This window comes from Prionailurus viverrinus, chromosome D3 (assembly GCF_022837055.1).
Source record: "Prionailurus viverrinus isolate Anna chromosome D3, UM_Priviv_1.0, whole genome shotgun sequence".
Classification (NCBI taxonomy): Eukaryota; Metazoa; Chordata; class Mammalia; order Carnivora; family Felidae; genus Prionailurus; species Prionailurus viverrinus.
The window spans coordinates 48,436,013-48,455,924 of record NC_062572.1 but is presented as its reverse complement, the minus strand read 5'-3'; the positions used below and the strand labels follow the sequence as shown (position 1 = coordinate 48,455,924).

The window sequence follows — 19,912 nt, the reverse complement described above, 5'->3', positions numbered from 1 at the left end:
TGACATACATTCAGTGGAAAAGCAAAATACAAAGTTGTTTGTGTTTGTGCTTAGAATCCTATCAAAACTTGGCACTTAAAAATGACCCAAAGTAATTGCTCCAAAACAACAATAGCTATTGTGCTTAAGTGGGAGAATTATGGGCAATCTTTTTCTTTTCTCTATTTTCCGAATTATTTAGGAAGGGGTTATATTACTTGAGTCAATAAAAAGACCAAGAGGGGCGCCTGGGTGGCGCAGTCGGTTAAGCGTCCGACTTCAGCCAGGTCATGATCTCGCGGTCCGTGAGTTCGAGCCCCGCGTCAGGCTCTGGGCTGATGGCTCAGAGCCTGGAGCCTGTTTCCAATTCTGTGTCTCCCTCTCTCTCTGCCCCTCCCCCGTTCATGCTCTGTCTCTCTCTGTCCCAAAAATAAATAAACGTTGAAAAAAAAATTTTTTAAATAAAATAAAATTAAATTAAATTAAATTAAATTAAATTAAAAAAAGACCAAGAAAAAGGCATCCGTACATTGTGACCAAGACATGAAATCTGCCAAGGTAAGTGAAGTTGAAGAAAAGCAACAGCAAGGAGCCTGAGGCATATCTTGAGAAGAAATCTGGACTAGCGGACTTCAGAGGGAGACCTATTTCTCTGTCACAATCTCAGTTTTTGGCCAATTTTCTCCAGAGTGTTAAGGAATCCAAAATGAAACTAACCCAACATTCTCACTGCCACCTGACAAGGGTTGGAAATGCAGTGACAGACTATGAGAAAGCCAATCCTGCATCATATGAAAGTTCGTGAATAAGCACAAACAGGGAGACTTATTTCTCTTCATTTCAGGGAAAAACTTGGAACAAGACTCCTCTCCAAGTTCCACCAGGTAACTTTTCCAAGCCCGTGAAACTTGGGAAGGGTGAATATAGCACTTCTGTCTCTCCACACCCACGTCTTTGCCAACCTCATATTAAGCCTGAAGGAGAAAACAGATCCAACTAACATTACTTGGGACCTACTCTTTTTTTTTTTTTTTTTTTTAACTCCGCTCATATTTTAAAATAGTACATTGATTTTTTAATATCCCAAAATAAATTGCTATTTCTTAGCCTTTTGGGGGACAGCTTTAATTTAGGAGGGAGAAGGGATGATTGAGTGATAATAAACTGATTAGTCTCAGGATTTCTCAGGGAAATGCTGACCCAGCATCATGGCCCTCACACACGCCATTATAATTCTTTGATTTCCTGTCACGGCAGACAGTTCAAAAACGGAAAGTAAATAGGAGACATGGAAAATCAATGTGAGGTGCTGAATTGTTCCAGCTGCTGAGGTCTGTTAATTACATCATATTTTTATGGAGACATTCAGCTCAGACTCGCCAAGTGCCCACATCTGGAGGCTGTTGTGTACCATCCTGTTGGGGCAGCTCTTCTCCCCCAGCATCTTGGTTAACTGCAAAAGGACAAGCTACCCCAGGAAAGCCTGCTTGTACAGACCAACTCTCTGAGGCAGAATCCGGAGATCGTAGTGTCTTCCGTTACCATAGAGATAAGAGGGGTTGGGAGCTGGAGAGGGGCCACTGGAGTGGCAGGAAGCGGGTTAGTCAGTATGCACAGTGTGAACCCAAGGAAAATGAAAGTCTGTTCTACTTGGATAGACAGGCCTTGGTGGGCTAAGTGGGAGAGAGCTGAGAAGAGATGAGAGACCACAGGGAGCAAGCAGAGAGAAACAAGGCTAGGGAGCGAAACGCAGGGCTTAACGCTGTGTGAAGAGCCAGCCCACTGGGGAACCACAGTGGATTTCCAAGACAAAGTCCTTCGAGCACCTCCTCTCTTGCCAGGGCAGTAAAAGCAAGCTCACAGCACGAGCATGAACTTCATGAATCATTTCAATAAAGGTCCTTCCACACTTCCATATAATTTGGACCCTTCCAGAGTCCCTTCTGGTTTCCCTTCCACCTCACCATCCTCTATTCTTTCTTTTTTCTTCTCTCACATCTTTCCAGAAGATTCTGAGCCCCTTCTTTTTTTTCATCTTTATGTATGGTAGGACTGGCTTCTTCCTCCAGACAACTCTAACTCATCACAACCCATTCTCCTTCCCTCTTTTTGTTTTTCTCTCTACACCACCTCCTTCCCTCATTACCTTATTGCTATTTTTTCCTAATTGTACCTTCATACACAAATAGCTGGAGGTTAGCTGGATGAAAGGGAAATCCAGTGTTTATCACAGATGGTTTAAGATATTTCCTAGGGGCACCTGGGTGGCTCAGTCGGTTAAGCGTCCAGCTTCAGCTCAGGTCATGATCTCACAGTTCCTGAGTTTGAGCCCCGCATCAGGCTCTGTGGTGACAGCTCAGATCCTGGAGCCTGCTTTGGATTCTGTGTCTCCCTCTCTCTCTGCCCCTCTCCTGCGCTCTCTGTCTCTCAAAAATAAGTAAATGTTTAAAAAAAAATTTTTTTTTTAAAAAGACATTTCCTAAGTCCAGTCCCTGCTTCCCACCTTCCCCCTCCCTGCCCCAACAGGTGAGACTGTCACAAGCAAAGTTTTGGCCCAGGCCTCTATTCCTTAGAGACACCCCAAGGGTTCTACATATATTTTATTTATAACCCATTATTTAAATATGTATTTCAGATGTGTGACATCTATCTCATACTCTATCCGCCCCCCCAAAAGTTGCACATTTTATTGTAAGTTAAATGTACATGTATGTACATGTAAATGTAATATAGCAAATGTGTATTGCATTATAATTTTTATGTAAATTCAATGTAAAGTGTAAGTTTAAAAACTTACAGATTTTAATGACCTGAGCCGAAATCAAGAGTTGGATTCTCAACTGACTGAGCCACCCAGGCGCCCAGTTCTGGTTGTTTTTTGAGTGGCTTGTCTGTGAGAGGAATCTAAGCACACACTGAGCATCATCAGTGATCCAACTTGAAAATATAAATTTCCTGCTACTCCATGTATAAGAATCCAGATCGGTTTGGTTAAGCTCTCCCACAATTGCAAAGCCAACTGTCAACAAACTTATAAATTGCGAGTATTTATCTGATTCCAAAAAGCTGATCTAACACTTGGAACTGTTGTTTGTAATTCCCCAATATCGAGTGCTTGCATTCATTCAAATACTTTCATTTTTGTAATTTACTGAAATTTGAAATAAAACAAATGTGTACTAATAAACTGTCATTTAATTGGCTTTCTATATTAAGACTTCCATTTACATTTCATTTGAAAAGAAATGCTTCGCTACAAAAAAAAAAAAAAGAAAAAAGTGGTGAGAGCCCCTGGCTTCACCCACTGCCCCCTCCTCCTGGCTCCACCAACGGTCCTTGCTTTTCCAGGCTATTCTCTGTTCCCTAGTCTCTTCTTTTCAGACTTGATCCTACAACTCTGTCCTGCTCTAACCTGGCAAATAGACTCACACTGAGGTGGTCTTAACCATGATTTAAGGGGTTACTCCTGTGTAGGAGGGGAGGGAGGAGATCTGCATTGTACCCTAAACTGCTCAAGTCCCAGGGAACCAACATAAAGGAGCACATCATCCACAATGAAATTCTAGGCAACTTTTGAGAAGAGTCTGTCAGAAGCAACTCTTAGTTAATCTCTACATTTCAGTGTCTCTCAGACCACCAACCTTTCAGTGTCTCTCAGACCACCATCAGAGAGAGACTTGCCTCAGAACCCCTTGCGACTGAAGCGCTTGTGGGAAAGGCAGGCTCCGGCGACCCACTCCCAACCATCTGGAGGTTAGGATTTGAAGCTGCCTTTTTAGCAAATAATTCTTCACTTTGAAGTTCAAGGGTCACCCCCGTCAATCTTCCACGCACTGGTGCAGAAGGCATGAGTTGAGTGAGGATATGGGGTGCTGCCTGCCCGCCCTTTGCCTGGATTGAAAGATACAGACTTAAGAGGCAGCCCGGGGAGGCACCGGAGCAAAGAGAAGCATGCAAGCAAGACGACAAATGCAGAGAGAGAGAGAGAGAGAGAGAGAGAGTATAAAACCCAGGGAGCAATTTCGAACAGGACAAGAAAAAGAATTCCAATTTCCCTTTCTCCAGCTCCAAGTTCATTGGTCAACGGTGGCACAGCGGAAGTCCACTGGGGACAGTGTGAACAATGGAGGGAGCCCAGCTCCTGGCACGTCCTGGAGGAAATGGTAGCATGAAAGTACAGTGCTGTGCAGGGCAGTAAATACAGACATGGCCCTGGGGACAGCTCTGTCCACCCATGCGGAAAGGGTTTCTGGGACGCACTTCCCCATCAACCCTTCTCCCAGGCTGGCCCAGAATTCCGGAAACCCCGGGCAGCCCAAGTACTTGACCAGCACCAGCACATCCCTGTCCTGGCACCTCCTGAGGCTGTCATTCGTACCTCTGTTCTTCCTTCATAAAAATCCACCGTGCACTCCAAAAGAGTAACTAGGACACTTCGTTTTTATTCCACATGCATCTCATTTGTCTTCAGTAGGTTCTTCCATAATCTCATCATTATTGCTATGGCCCTCGGAGGACAGCTGACTTGCATTAATCAGCCGAGCCCCTCATCGCTCACCAGATTCTTTACACTTTTACCATGCCCTGGGGCATCCTAACTTACTTGAAAAATTAATAAACCTCCCCCTCTTATCTTACCTTATTAATGTCTGTCTTTGTAACCCATTATCCCCGCATATCATCAGAGATCACTGGAGGGCGCAGTGGTCACCAGCTTGCTCCCCTCATTCTATCCTAAAGCCAGAACGCCACCCCCTGAATGGCCAGGAAGAAAATGGCTTTCATGGGCCAGCAGGGTATTTGTTTACCAGCTCAATGGCACAGTGGATGGAAAGCAGAAGAATTCTTCGGCTGCAGCTCAAGGCCATTAAAGTCCATTAAGTTGTTCTCTCTTCCCCAACCCCTCTCCCCCTCTTTTGTGCACCCTAGTAAATCTGACTCATTAGCTTTAGATGTTTTGAAATACTGGTACATTAATCACTTGTGTTTGCACACTGTTTATGTGGGTTGTTGGTCATGGTCTGTAGTTATACTGGCTGTCTCCCTTGCTTACTTAAAGGTACAATCCAATTGAAAATAAAGATTTTTGCAGGTTTGCTCATTACACACAGTGTCGGCAGCTGGTGAGTGTCTTTTGCAATTCATCAGAGGCCTCCCAGACCACCTGCTCTCGGCATCCTGCAAACAGCTGGCTCTGGGTAAGTACCATAAGCTATTACCTTATACAATAAATAAATAAATAGATAGATAGATAGATAGATAGATAGATAGATAGATAGATGGATGGGCAAATAAATAAATACATTCAATTGCCAGCCTTGAAGCATTGCTTCTTGAAGGGAAAAGTCCATTCTGAAAAGGGAAAAATACCTCTGGCCCACACCTTCTTGGTGCCATTTAAATGAAAAAAGAGGGAGGGAGGTGATGACCCCAAAACTTCCAGTGGAAATATTTTGTCATTTGAGGACGAAGGCGGTCAAGAAAAGGACTCTACAACAGGCTGGCTGGGTGGTTTGGTTTGGTGCAAAGAATGAGAGGTAGGGGGTAGGGGGTGACTTGATTTTAATTGCTGGGTTTTTCTTTTCTGAAAAAGTCATAGGGAGGCTTTGTGAAGCCTGAGCTAAGGCCTCCAGATGTCCCAGGAAGAAGAAATCAACCCCTGTTTCCAAGATTGCCACTACTTTTGATTTTTGTGACACTTTACCCCAGTCTTTGACCCTGAGAATGAGCTGGGTGGCCATGCTCTACTCCTGTCCTGACCCTGCAGCCTGAGGAAAGCCTAGGGACAGCAGGAGCCCCATGGCCAGGCACTTGCAAGGAAAAAGGACAGGATGTGAGAATGGGTAACTCCTAGGCTTCGTGTAGCAGAGCTTAGCAACACAGAAACAAGATGGTTGGTGGCCTGGGGGGTGGGGGAGGGGGAGATGGACATTCAGCAGGGTGTCATTTTGAGAGATTTCTAAGGCTATCACAGATAGCCTGAAACTTTCCTCAAGTCTACTTGGAAACTTTCTAACTTGGGGCTGGGTCTTGCAAACATCACCCAATACAGCTCTGATCCCCCAAATCGTTTACTCCAGTCTCCATGGGTCAGTCAAAATTTAGTTATGTCTTTTGACTTGTTCTTGCAAAACTGGAAAGGCATACTGACATACCACAGGCACCCATGTGACTCACTGTTTGTGTGTGTGTGTGTGTGTGGTGTTAATTTTTTTAATGTTTATTTTTTAATAAAGAGACAGAGAGCGAGCAGAGGAGAGACAGAAAGAGAAGGAGACACAGAATCTGAAGCAGGCTCCAGCCTCTGAACTATCAGCACAGAGCCTGACGTGGGGCTTGAACCCACAAACTCTAAGATCATGACCTGAACCAAAGTCAGATGCTTAACGACAGAGTCACCCAGGCACCCCTATTTGACTCACTGCTTACAAGCTTTGCCAATCAAATGCCTGAATGAAGCTGTTAGAAATCATCATTTTTATCTTATGGTAGGCAAAATTCTAATAATTTAACTTTATTAGATTAGCTTTATTAGATTTATTAGCAGCTTTGTATTTTTTGTTACCTTTTGTCAGCAAGAGTATTTATGGGTTGAATTAACACGAGGAACTGTTTTCCGTTTTACCAAGTTGAAAATGAAGGCGCATCTATATTCCTACATTTTTTTACTTGAATCCCTCAAGAACTATGAAGGGAGTACCTGCTCTATGTGGTGGGGAAGCAAGAGTATCAGCATCAACCAGGGGGCTTGTCAGAGATGCAGACTCCCTGAATCAGAGTGTGGAGCTTAACATTTAAGATCCCCAAGTGACTTGTTTGCACATTAAAGTTGACAAGCTGTGCTCTCATATGCCCTTGATTCTTTCCGGTCAGAAGTATCTGATAGAGATGGCCACCAGCCATATCAATACAGAGGTGATCACAAGAATTTGAATAAGCAAATGTGAACCAAACAACTTCCTCACCTACGGCAGAAACTAAAATGCCCTGTTCTTTGGCAAGGCAGCACAGCATGATAAAAAAGAGAGAGACGACTTTTGAGTCCGAAGAATCTGGGCTTTCTTTCAGACTCTGCTTCTTAGTAGGATCCTGACTTGAGGAGAGTCACTCTTCTGAGGCTTCGTTCCCTCACGGAGACTGGAGATAACAGCAACTCCACTGCCTGCCTGCAGGACAGTTTCCAGAATAAAGGAGAGCCTTTGTGTACAATCACACGGGAAGCTCCAAAAGTGTTATTATGTATGTATAATTAAATCATAGTCACCACAGCACTAAGTGGTAGGATGTTGGAGGTGGAACAGCTGGATCAGCCCAGGGGATGAGGATGAGGCCCTTCCCCCAATGGTCGGTGGGGGGTGGGGGTGGGGGAGAGGCCCTGGTGGTTGCAGGGCTCCAACTGCTAACATTTTCACGGGTGGAAGTGAGTGCACTGGCCCTTGCGGCATCTCTGGCCCTCGAGAAGTATGCGACATATGTTAAATAAAAGGAATTGAGTAGTCCTTGCTGGGGGCCTTTGACTTCTTGAAGAAAGATTATGACAAGCTCGGGATGACTATTGGACAATTCATGCAAACTCGTGAAAGCCTGATGGCCTTCTAGGCCACATTTAAGAAAGTGCTGATCTCTTATAGCCCGTGGGCAGGCAGACAGAATGATCAGGTTCGGAACTTAATCACAAGAGTGGCAGAGTTCCAGAGAAAGTCAACATCTCCTCCTGGAAGGTTTCCTCTGCCAAGATCAGGGCCCTAATAGAGAAAGTGTCAGACTCTGGGACGTGAGATGGGGATCTCTAGTAATGCAGATGAGAATTTTCAGCTCTCTCTCAGACCCCCTTGGCTCCCTGGATCTACAGACAAGGCCCACACCCCTTTGTTAGAAATAGTACCCCCAGGGGCACCTGGGTGGCATAGTCATTGAGTGTCTGACTTTGGCTCAGGTCATGACCTCACGGCTTGTGGGTTCAAGCTCCGCATCAGGCTCTGTGCTGACAGCTCAGAGCCTGGAGCCTGCTTTGGAATCTGCGTCTCCCTCTCTCTCTGCCCCTCCCCTGTTCATGCTCTGTCTCTCTCTCAAAAATAATAAATAAGCATAAAAAAAAAGAATTCCAAAAAAAAAGAAATAGCACCCCCATTTGCTTGAAGATCCCTCAGAGATCTCAAATGAAGCAGGTGTCTCTACTAGTGCATCAGGAGCCCCCAAGGCCACTCCCCAACATACACCAAGTTTGATGATGTGCTAGGAGGACTCATAGGACTCAGCATATCATTGTACTCAGTTACAGTTTATTATAGCAAAATGATGTAAAGCACAATCAGCAAGGGAAAAGGCGCACGAGGTGAAGTGCTGAGGAAACCAGGTGCATGCTTGCAAGGGCCCTCTCCCACAGGGGTCACACAGGATGCACCTGGTTCTCCACCAGCAAGTTGTGACGACACATGCGAAATGTCACCAACCCAGGAAGCTCATCGGAGACTCAGTGCCCAGAGCTCTTATGGGGGGGTGGGGGCTGGTCATCTAAGCAGTCTCTGCCGGGCACATACCCAAATTCCAGAATCCCAGAAGGAAAGCAGGTGTTCAGCATAAACAATGTGTACAAAGAGTATACGCACAGTGAGCCACTCTTATCAGTTCTAGGAATGGTGGGAAGCCTTCCAGAACCCAAGTTCCCAGATGCCAACCCAGGGCCAACCTTGTAAGCCAAGGCTTTCAAAGGATACCAGTCGCACTTTGGGAGCCTGGAGCAAGACCTGGTAACCATTTCTCCCTTCTCAGCTGGTGAAATATATTGGTCCATAGAGGGCACTGGAGTGACACTGCCTTAGCCGCAGGAAGGGACTTCTCTTTCTGGTCCCATTGTGCCATTGTTCTTTGGCCTGGCTCCCGGCACATCGGCATGCAGGAAGCCTGGTGATACTTACTCTCCAGCCCTCCTGGATGACCTCCACCCTCCTCCCTGCCTTGCTGCCAATCTCCAACCCTCCCCAGAAAGCTGTTCCTGCAGACCAAGCTCCAGCTGTGCCACCTAGTAAGTCTCTTCTTCATGAGCACACTGTGTTCCCATGGTAGCCATGCCCTTTCCGTGGAGGTCTGGGTCCAGAGGGTCTGGAAGGAACAGAACAGAGGACATGTTTCTTCTAACTTCTCGGTCCTTCCTTATTCATGCTTCCTCAGCCCAGCAGGAGTAGCTGCTTTCCACATATGCTATTTCTGTACTCCTTAGAGTCCTCTTTTATTCCTTTTGGTAGTCGAATATCTTTTGCTAATTAATAATTCTTTAGATTAAATATTCCCTATTTAAATTACTTGTGCGGTTTCAGTCTCCTAACTGGACCCTGATTGAGGCTGTGCCTTAAAAGACAATGCTTGTCCCCATTGCCCCTCCTGGAAACCAGACAGATTATGAGGTTAGATCTCAGCACCCCCTAACTGGGATGTGCTGGATCAGCTAAGGGAGAATAGGGACTATATGCCAAAAGAGCTGCAAGATCTGGCCAATATGTACCAGCAGGCATGGGAAAGCATACTAGTAGGTGGGGGCATGGAATACAAAGTTGAATTAAGGTGAGTTTACCAGCATGGACTACTCTCCCATGATATACAAATCTAGGCAAATACCCCTGCTAGGATGCTAGGATGGCTCTTAGAACTTTGGAAAATGTGTAACACATGGCCCAATGAATTAGAAATACCAAAACTGATATATCAAGGGGCCTGGAAAGGCATCTCAAGGCTCAGAGAAGTGGGTATGCATATACTAGTAAAAGGGCATACACTAGGTAGGTCTGGAAACTCCCCATTGCCAGCAATGTGCCTTAGGAAGTCCCAGAGGATGCCCTTTTACCAAAGAGAGAAGGAACGTGCTTGGGAGAGGAGCATGAGCATTGCTGAGAAGCTTCGTGGTGGCTATCCTCTGTAGCCCAGGCTGAGAGTAGGAAATGCCATTACAGAACTGAACTCATTGAAAACAATGGGAATTTTGAAATAATAGAGGTCTAGTGGCAGCATCACACCATCCAAAGCAATTACCACAATAAAAGCAAAGTCAGAGTAGCAGCCGGGTATTGCACACATTATCCCACTAAAGGAAATCAAGAATGAATCATCAAAAGTCTGCAGGCCCAAATAAAAGGTCATGATTGCTCACCAGGCTTCTGTACCAGAGCTTTTGTTTCTAGAACAACTGAAAGAGAAGTCAGGTCCCCAGGAAAAAAAGGCATTGGAAAAGTACAGCAACTATATTCAGTAGTAATTCTCCCAGTTGTTCCCCCAAAGTGACCTATAGCCATTTAGTCACATAGGGATAATAGGATATTACAAGTATTGTTGGATCCAGAGTCTGAGTTGACTTTGATTCCCAGGGATTCAAAGCACCATTGTAACTTCTGTTGTAATTGAAGAATATGGAGTCCAGTTGTGAGCCCAGGTGCAACTCCCTGTGGGTCCACTGGGTCCATAGATTCATCCAGGGATCATTTCCCCATACCCAAATATAAAACTAGAATGGGCATACATGATAAATTACAGAACCCTTATATCAGATTTTTGACCTGTGGAATAAGAGCTATTGCAGTGGAGAAAGCCACGTGGAAACCTCTGAAATGTCCCCCCTGCCTTCCTCAATAGCAAACATATTTTTTAAAAAATCATATCCAAAAGAGAATGGCAAAAATCAGTGCCCATTCAGGAATATATTCAGGAATGGTATCCCCATTAATTCACCACTCTAGACCCTATAAAACCTGTGTTGATCGTGGTGGATGACAGTGGACTACCACCAGTGGTGTGCTGGTCAGTGTTTCCAAGGTTTGGGGGAGGCTTGTAGACTTTGCCAAGTTTCGTGGTGTAATGCTCCCACCAAAGGCTTAACAACCATCTCCCAAGGCTCCTCAAAATGTAAGTCAGTGCTCATGGGCCAGCACAGGGCTGCTTCAGCACACAGATTACCACAGACATGACCAAATAGAAGTCTCCATTGCAGCCACTATACCACTTGTGGTATCTTTAACACGATCTTCAGCATATCCATAGCTATTAAACCAGCTAACTTTTTTCCATCCCTATGGGAAAGAAGGATCAGAAGTTGATGTTCCCACAGGATGGATGGTAGTAAACAGTTACCCTCCTCCCCCAGGGCCTTGTTAAATCTCTGTTAACACCTCAGGGCCTCTGTCATAACATGGTCCGAAGGGACTTGGGCATTCTGGAGATTTCACATACTATCACGTTGGTCCACAATGCCAGTGATGTCATGTTAATCAGCTGGATTTGTAGAAAGTGGAAAGTGTCTTTGGAGTATTTTGGTAAGAGACATGAGCTCCAAATGTCGAAGAGAAGTTCTAAGAGGATTCAGGAAGCCACTATCTCAATGAAGGGTGTTTAGGGGTCAGGTAGACTGGGGAATGTTGGGGAACATGCCTTCCAACCTAAAAAACAAGGTATAATTTATACCTTTTTAAATTCCTATTGTTATGCAGGTACAATCCGCAGTGCTACCTGGCCAGATGATCCAGCAGAGAGTCTGTGGCAGGGGGAAAAAAACACCATGCACTAAGTAGGTGACATAATATCCCACCGGGAACTGCCTTGTCCAAGGTTGCCCTCTCCTCTGCTGAGAGCAGTCCACAGTCAATGACTAGCTGATGTAGAAATATAAAGTCTTAGCCCTGACTTCGACCTGGGACAATTCTGAAGAGTTCTGTCCCAACCAAATTCTCCTGAGAGCTCCCTGGAGAGTTAGCTGAAGCCTCAGATGCAAATGGCTCAGAGGGCCAGCCTCTCCCTGTTTGTTTCTGTCATCCTCTGTTCTTTACAGATGTGTTTCTCAGAAGCACGCCCCAAGAAACCTGGGGAGAGTATGCAACCCTTTATCTCAGAGTCTGTTTCCAGGGAATCCATTCTAAGAAAGCCTCCAATGGAATTCTGAATCCCACTCTTTATCTAGAGATGTTCTGCTTTTTAATCTTGATTTCCCATTGTTTGTGTTATTGTTACTGATCAGTGTTTTCTGGTGAGATTTCCTCTGAAGGAAAAAAAATGGCAAAAGTAGAATCTGTCAATGGCTCACACTTGAAGGGACACCTTGGGTTTATTGCCTTGTAACTAACCATCACCTGCTGAAGCTTGATCTGGAGTTTGGACTTTGCTACAAAGCCCGGGATGGAAACTATGTTGTCCTTCCATATGCCACTGGCAGAGCCTTCTAGTAGAATTTCAAGAAGTATTTTGAGGTCATATGTATAAAAAAACAAACAATGAACATAATCAATTAATCTTAATCACTCAATTAATTAATAAGTTTAGTTAATTAAACTTAATGATGTCAACCTTGAATCTGAAGTAAGGAGTAGTGGCAGCATATATTTGCAGGACTGTTCTAGAAGTTGTGTTAGGCTAAGCACTGGAAACTAACGTGAGCAGAGGAAAACTCCAGAGTAAAACCCAGAACTGCTATAGAATCAGATGCTCCAGGAGAAACATGGGCTGTTTTATGGGAGTAGAACCCCTGGATTACAGGCAGGCAGAACAGGTCTTCCCATGAAAGAGCTTCAAGTATTAAATCTATGTGGCCATCAGAATGGAGGCAGCATGGACTCTCTTGACCTGCAGGGTACTGAACTGGTTGCTCTAGAATCCAGACACAACTGGGGTACCAAATGTACACTTCCGTCTGAGGCCATGCTGACCTAAGACTTCCCAGGAGCAGGAAGGGTCACAGACTGGCCACAGGAATCATGATGAGATAAAAATCAGTCCTACTTATAACCCAAAGGAGTCAACTAAAAAACTGAAAAGTTTTAGGACTACTTGAGAACCCCAAAAGATTACTATTTCAAAATAAATAAAGGTATATGAGGCAACTGGGTGGCTCAGTCGTTTAAGCATCCAACTCTTGACTTTGGCTCAGGTCGTGACCTCACAGCTTGCGAGTTTGAGCCCCACATTGGGCTCTGCGCTGACAGTGCAGACCCTGCTTGGGATTCTGTCTCTCACTCTCTTTCTCTCTCTCAAAATAAATAAAAATAAGCTTTAAAAAATAAATAAATAAATGTATAAAAATAGCATTTTCGAATATGCTATAAAACATATAGAAAGCAGATCTCACATTATATGTGTATGTGTGTGTGTGAACGTGTGGGCGTATAGCTATTTAGTTTGGGATATAACTACATATATATATATATATATATATATATATATATATATATATATACACACACACACACACACACACACACACACACACACACACACAGAACCTCTAAGGTACAAAACCTTTGCCAGTCCTGACTTGCTGCCTTCACATCTTTACTGCCTCTGCTCTGGTCTTTACTATAAAGTGGCTGACAGCTCTTAGCTGCATCATCCTGGCCCCTGTGTCAGCTGGTTCTGGCAGCATTTGGCCAATGGGAGGCACTGCTGGGAGATTAGAAGGATAGGAGAAGGAAGAATTTAGGGTGTTTTACCTCCTCCTTCTGTGCCTTAGGAGACACCTCAGTAGTGAAGGTGCTTCTCCATTGTTCCAGCTCCCACCGGACTCTGCCTTCAAGCAGCCAGCTTCCGCAGGTGACCTTGCCACAAGCTCCAGGAACGCTGCCTCCCGCCTCTGACTCTCCAGCCTGGGAGCGGGTACTCCCGCTGTTGCTTATCTCCCAGTTGCCTCGCTGTCCTGTTTCCCTTCTGAGCTCTTTCACCACCCATGGAACTAACTGCTAGTGTTTAATTCCATGGATTTGAATACTCATATGGTTTCTGTGTCCTGCTTAGACACCAGCTGTTTTGAAAATTTTTTAAATTTACTAAGGGTAAAAAGAAGATGTAATTATTAGAAAGACTAGTTTGCTAGCTGCAGCTTCTCATGCCCTGATTTCATCTACACCCTCCTCAGGCAGCTCACTGGCTAAACAGGATGTGTTAACACTGACCATCCTGCCTCCAGATCAGGCTGTACAGGGAGGATCCAAACAATGACTAGGTAAAAAATACAGTGAAACTCTACATAACTATGTAGAATAAATAGCCATTCAGGAGAGAAATGTCCCATTCAAAAAGAACCAGTGTGGTACCTGAGCAGTAATTCTCCCAACAGCAACAAAAAAGAGGGACTGAAACTAATATGTAAGGAATAAAGAAAAGTTTAAATGATGGTTTAATCTGGAAGTAAAGGAAGTTTTTAGACAGCAGCTACTTTGCATTCCCAGGGTAACCAAAGAAATGGAATGAAAGATGATGGAGCAAGATAAACTTGGATGGAAAGGCAATTGGAAGAGTTAAGTGAATATGCCTGAGACAAATAATAGCGTAGAATTCTAAGATGCTATTAGAAGCAGAATTAAATCGATAGAATCATGATGATAGTAGCATAGAGCACAGGTTTGTGAAAATCACCTACAATGGATGGAGAAAGAATTAAAAAGATAAAAACAATTGGATGGAATATGGTTTATGTGGCAGACCAATAATGGAGATCTAATATATAAGTAACTTCTATGCCTGGAGGAAATAACAACAACAACAAAAAAGCAATGACAATATCAAAATTCACAACAGAAGAAAATCTTTGTGAAATAAAAGAAGATTTGTATATAGAGCTCAGAAGACTCACTCTATCCTAGCTAAAATAATAATAATAAACTCACAGCAAACCAAATCTGGCAAGTTGTTGAATTTCATATATGAAGAAAGTATCCAATAAGCATCCAGGCAGAAGCAATAAGTTATTGACCTAAGAAAGAAATCAGATAACTCTCAAACTTCCCTCGAGAAACATGAATGGCAATAAGTAGTGGAGCACTGTCTAGAATATGCAAGGAAAAGAGGTAGACCTACCATGTACAAGGTTACACGTATAATTTATATACGTGTAACTTTGTATTGTAATATGTATAATATGTAATAGGCAAGTGATATACATATATATTATAGGCACATGGGTGTGTGTGTGTGTATACAAATATTATATGTACATATATTACATACAAATATATATATACTACTTGTATATATACAAATATAAATACATATACTATATATATACACACATATACTTATATATACATATAATATACATATTCTACTTATAACCATATATGTATATACACATATTTTTATGTGTATAAAAAAGTAAATAATCCATGCTATTTAAAAAAATTTTTTTTAATGTTTATTTCTTTTTAAGAGAGAGAGACACAGAGTGCAAGTTGGGGAGGGCCAGAGAGAGAGGAGACACAGAACCCTAGGCAGGCTCCAGGCTCTGAGCTATCAAGCACACAGCCGAACCTGGGGCCCAAACTCAAAAACGGTGAGATCAGACCTGAGCTGAAGTCGGACGCTTAACCGACTGAGCCACCCAAGAGCCCCAATAATCCATGCTATTTAAAAGGAATAAATAACTTCAAAGGAAGATGTAATAAATTCAGAAATATAAGTTTAAATACATTATTTGAGAAAAGAAGCAACAACTTAGAGTATATATACCTTTGAAAAGAGCACAAAAATCAAGGAAGCTAAAAATGTAGAAAAGCTACAATTAAATAGATATTTAATTAGTTACCTTTTTTCAAAAATTGCTTTTAATGAGTTTCTATGTTACAGAAAAGTTGAAAGGATAGTATAGGGAATCCCTACATACCCTTCTCCCAGACATTCACTGAAGCTTCACAATTGTCTCAATAATGTCCTTTGTAGCAAAGAATCAAATCCAGGACCACATGGTCTACCCAGTCATGCTGAGTGTCTAGTTTCTTTTAATCTGGAACAATTCCTATGTGTTCTTAACTTTCATGATCTTGACATTTTTGAAGATTATAGGCCAATCGTTTTGCAGAATGTCTCTCAGTTTGGATTTGTCCAATAGTTCCTCATGATTAGAGCCAGGTTTTGCATTTTGCCTGGAATTTTACAGATAATGTGTTCTTTTTACTGCACCCTGCTGGGCAGCTCACAATATCCATTTGTGCTCTTACTAGTGGTGTCAGCTTTGATGACTTCATTAAGCTGGTATCTGCCAGGTATCTCCTGCAAAGATACTTCTTCCCTTTTGTAACTGATAAGTATTTTTATGGCAGATACTTTGGAATTATGTAAACGTCTCTTCCTCAGTACACTCTCACACCCTAACTTTAGCATCCATTGATATTTCTGGTGTGCCTTATCATGATGAAAACTGCCATATAGTGATATCTCTATTACCATCATTCTTTCTATTATAAAGAGCTTTCTCTTTGCCCAATTTATTCATTCATTTATTTATTTAGTCCGTGTGAACTTAAGAATTTTTATTTTATTCAATGGTTTATATCAGTTTCTATTTTATTTATTTTGATGCTTAAACCGTCCCCGAGTTGGCCAGTAGGAGTTATGTCAAGCCGGCTTCAGTGTTCCCCAACATTCATTGAGCACTTCCCTACAGTCTGGCACAATGAAGTGTTCTGTCCTTTTTCAGCTTGCCTTTTTCCTGCCCCCACTTTGAAACAGGCCATTTCTCCCAGGAGCCCCGGTTAAAAAAACAAAAAATAGAACTCCTGTGCATATTTGGAAACCAAGATCGGGACACTAAGTATGCTCATGGCTTACTAGAGTATCATTGTCCCCAAGCCTTTTGAGTTGACAGAGCTAGAAAATATATATGTGAATACATCACACACACACACACACACACACACACACCATATTTCTATCTGTATTTATTTCTATATTTATCTATATATATTAAAATCCATTAGCTCACACAGCTTCCTCTACACTACAATCCAACCCTACAGGGTTTATTCCAGTTAGGATTTCCAGAAAAAATGCAGGATGTCTAGTTCAATTTGAATCAGATAAGCAAATAAATTTTAGAATAAATACGTTCCAAATGGTACCCTGTATTTTTATTTGCTAGATCTGGCAACCCTAATTCTAGCTGTCTCCATTTCCATATATATCCTCTCCTTTTCCAATAGTAAGATACCTGACTCTCATTATCCTGAATATATTTCTCAAGCCCCCTCTCTATGGCTAATGTCTTAGCCCCACACAGCCCCTGTTCCCACCTTGCACACAGGCCCTTATTCCTGCTTGGAATGTCTACTTCATTCTAGTCTGCTAACGGTTTTTTGATGGTGAATGGATAGAAGAGAAGGAAGAAAGAAGAGAGTTTTAAGGAATGGATGGGGAAAGGGAAGGGAAATGCAGTAATGAGCAACTCTAAATCTCAAAGGGTTGTCACAATAAGCATGTATTTCTTGCTTGCAGGTTTCCAGGTTGGCAGTGCTGCTGGGCACAACTCAATTCTGTTGGGCTCCCTGAGTCTTCTCATTCTATGTCCTAAGATGTAGATGCAGTCACTCTCTGGGGCTTCTTATGCAAGGGGGCAGAACTCAGTGGAAAAGCCAAACTCAAAGTGTTTCTTAAAATCCCTGCTCAACTGGGTGTTGTATGGAAACCAATTTGACAATAAATTTCATATATAAAAAAATAAAATAAAATAAAATAAAATCCCTGCTCAAAACTGGCTGCTGTTATTTCTATACATACCACACTGGTCAGAGCAAGCCCATGGCAAAGCCCAAAGTCAAAGAGGCAGGAAGGAGAGTACACTCTGCCCATTAGGAATAACGGCTAAGAATGGGGGTGGATGAATGACTGAGAACAAGTAATACCATCCACCACCAATGCAAATTAAGTAAGAATAAATACAACCAGTAAAACAACCATACATAAAGGATGAAGCCATCAATGGGGGAAAATACTTCTCATCTTGAACCAAAACACTAAACTCAACTCTTTTCTGTACCTAAGAGACAGATCAAAAATAAAATAAGTCGGCATGGTTGAAAGGAAAAGAATAATTATTGTTTAAAAAGGTGCAGTAGCATGTTATAATTACCTGAAAATTTGCTCCCAAGACTTTGTGCAAAACTCTCTAATAAAATAATGGTGAGGGGTGCCTGGGTGGTTCAGTCAAGTAAGTATCCAACTCTTGATTTTGTTTTGGCTTAGGTCATGATCTAAGTGTTCATGGGTTCGAGCCCCACATCAGGCTCTGTGCTGATATTGCAGAGCCTGCGTGGGAGTCTCTTTCTTTCTCTCTCTGCCCTTCCCCTGCTTGTTCTCTCTCTCTCTCTAAAAAATAAACTTAAAAAGGCAATTAATTAAAAAAAATAATGGTGATAACTACAGTTAACACTGCTGTGCAGTACATCTGAAAGTGGCTAAGAGAATAGATTCTAGCAGTTATTATTACAAGAAAAAAAATCTTTAACTATACGAGGTGATGGACGTTAACTAAACGTATTGTGGTGATCATTTCACATTATATACATATGTCAAGTCATTACGATGTGTACCTTAAACAGTGTTATTATGTCAATCATATTTCAATAAAACTGGAAAAATGAGAACTCTCCAGCAAATCTAGCAATGACTTAATCTAAAGTTCAAAAGCGTCTCCTTCCCCAACAAACCAAGTTCCAAGAGTCAAATTCTTCTTTTGAAAAAAGCATAACCACACACTTAACAGTGATAGAAATTACAGATGTGAGAGAGAGCGAGAGGTGTATACTATATAGAGATTGTATCTTCTTGTCAACATTTACAAAATAAGACATTTGCCAAAATAAAACAATATTATATTACAGAGAAGCCTTAATAAATTCCACCTAGTTCAGATCATACTCACTGACTACAGCAAAGTAGTACCAGATATAAATAGATGAATATCATAGAAAGAAATAGCAAATGAAGCCCATGCCTCAGAGATTGGGCCATTCTAAATTTCACTGGTTAAGGGAAAAAGTCAAAACTGCAGTTTTAGAATAATTTGGAGAATAACAGTAATGGGTACACTGCATATAAATACTACAGCTGGCATTTCTTATTAAAGGGAAAAAAATGTTGGGACAATTAGCTAGCCTTCTGGGGGCAAAAAAGTAAATTTGGATTCTTACTGAGTAATTCCTTATGCCAGATGAATTCCAGATGGATTAAAAATTAAAATATAAAACGGGAATTTATACTTAGCCATTGATTTATTTTATGGTTTAGAGGTGGCCAAGGCCTTTCTTACCTTGAGCCAAAGGCAGAAACTAAAAGGATAATATTGGTATATTGGACTCCATTAAAATGTACAGTTCTGAAGAGAAAAAATGGCTAAAAGAAATTAAATTTGGAGGAGATATTTTAATTTTAATATAAAATGTTTAATATGTAAAAATAAATTACAATTTTAAAATAAAATATTTCATATCCTTAAATATGCTAAAATGATCATATCCATCCATATGAGAAATTGAAACCAAACCAGAAAAAAAAAAGCAAACTGCATGAACAAACCCTTCAGAAATGAAAATTTCCAATGTCTGGAAAGCATTCTGGATATATTTGTCGGGCATGTTCAGCCTTCCTAGTAACGTGTGATTGCATATACATGAGCATGTGTGCCTGTACATGGGAAAATGTCTGGAAAGACAGATATCAAACTGTTAGCAATGATGATCCCTGGGGAGTGAGATTTCTCTCTCTCTTCTGGAATAGCCTTGATTTTTTTTTTAATTAACATGTTAATTTTACATGTTTTATGATGAAATTAATCAGCATCCTAAAAATGTACAAATAAAAACTGATGATTCCTCCTTTGTCTTTTATAAAAATTCTTAAAATCTATTTTTAATCACCTGGTAGAAGAATGTTACTGACGAGGTGCTATACACTGAATGTTGCTGTTCCCCCAAAATTCATAATGTGGAAGTCCAATCCCCAATCTGACGGCATTAGGAGATGGAGGTTTGGGAAGGTGGTTAGGTTATGAGGGTGGAGCCCGCAGGATGGGATTTGTGCCCTATTGAAAGAGACCCTAGAATGCTCTCGTGCCCATTCTGTCATGTGAGACCACAGTGTGGGAGAACAGCAAGCAGACCCTCACCAGACCTGAATTTGTTGGCACTTTGACCCT

General features: G+C 42.0%; 1 long non-coding RNA gene across 2 annotated transcripts; it reads left to right on the top strand.

Moving 5' to 3' along the window:
• The first annotated feature begins 5,080 nt into the window (after nucleotides 1-5,080).
• Nucleotides 5,081-17,485, top strand: LOC125149555 (uncharacterized). Of its 2 annotated transcripts, XR_007145967.1 has the most exons (4): nucleotides 5,090-5,177; nucleotides 8,608-8,729; nucleotides 11,454-11,530; nucleotides 17,215-17,485. It is a non-coding gene; the product is annotated as an uncharacterized LOC125149555 (long non-coding RNA). The 2 variants fall into 2 exon arrangements; XR_007145966.1 differs by lacking the exon at nucleotides 8,608-8,729 and having other exon boundaries at nucleotides 5,081-5,177.
• The last annotated feature ends 2,427 nt before the right edge of the window (nucleotides 17,486-19,912 follow it).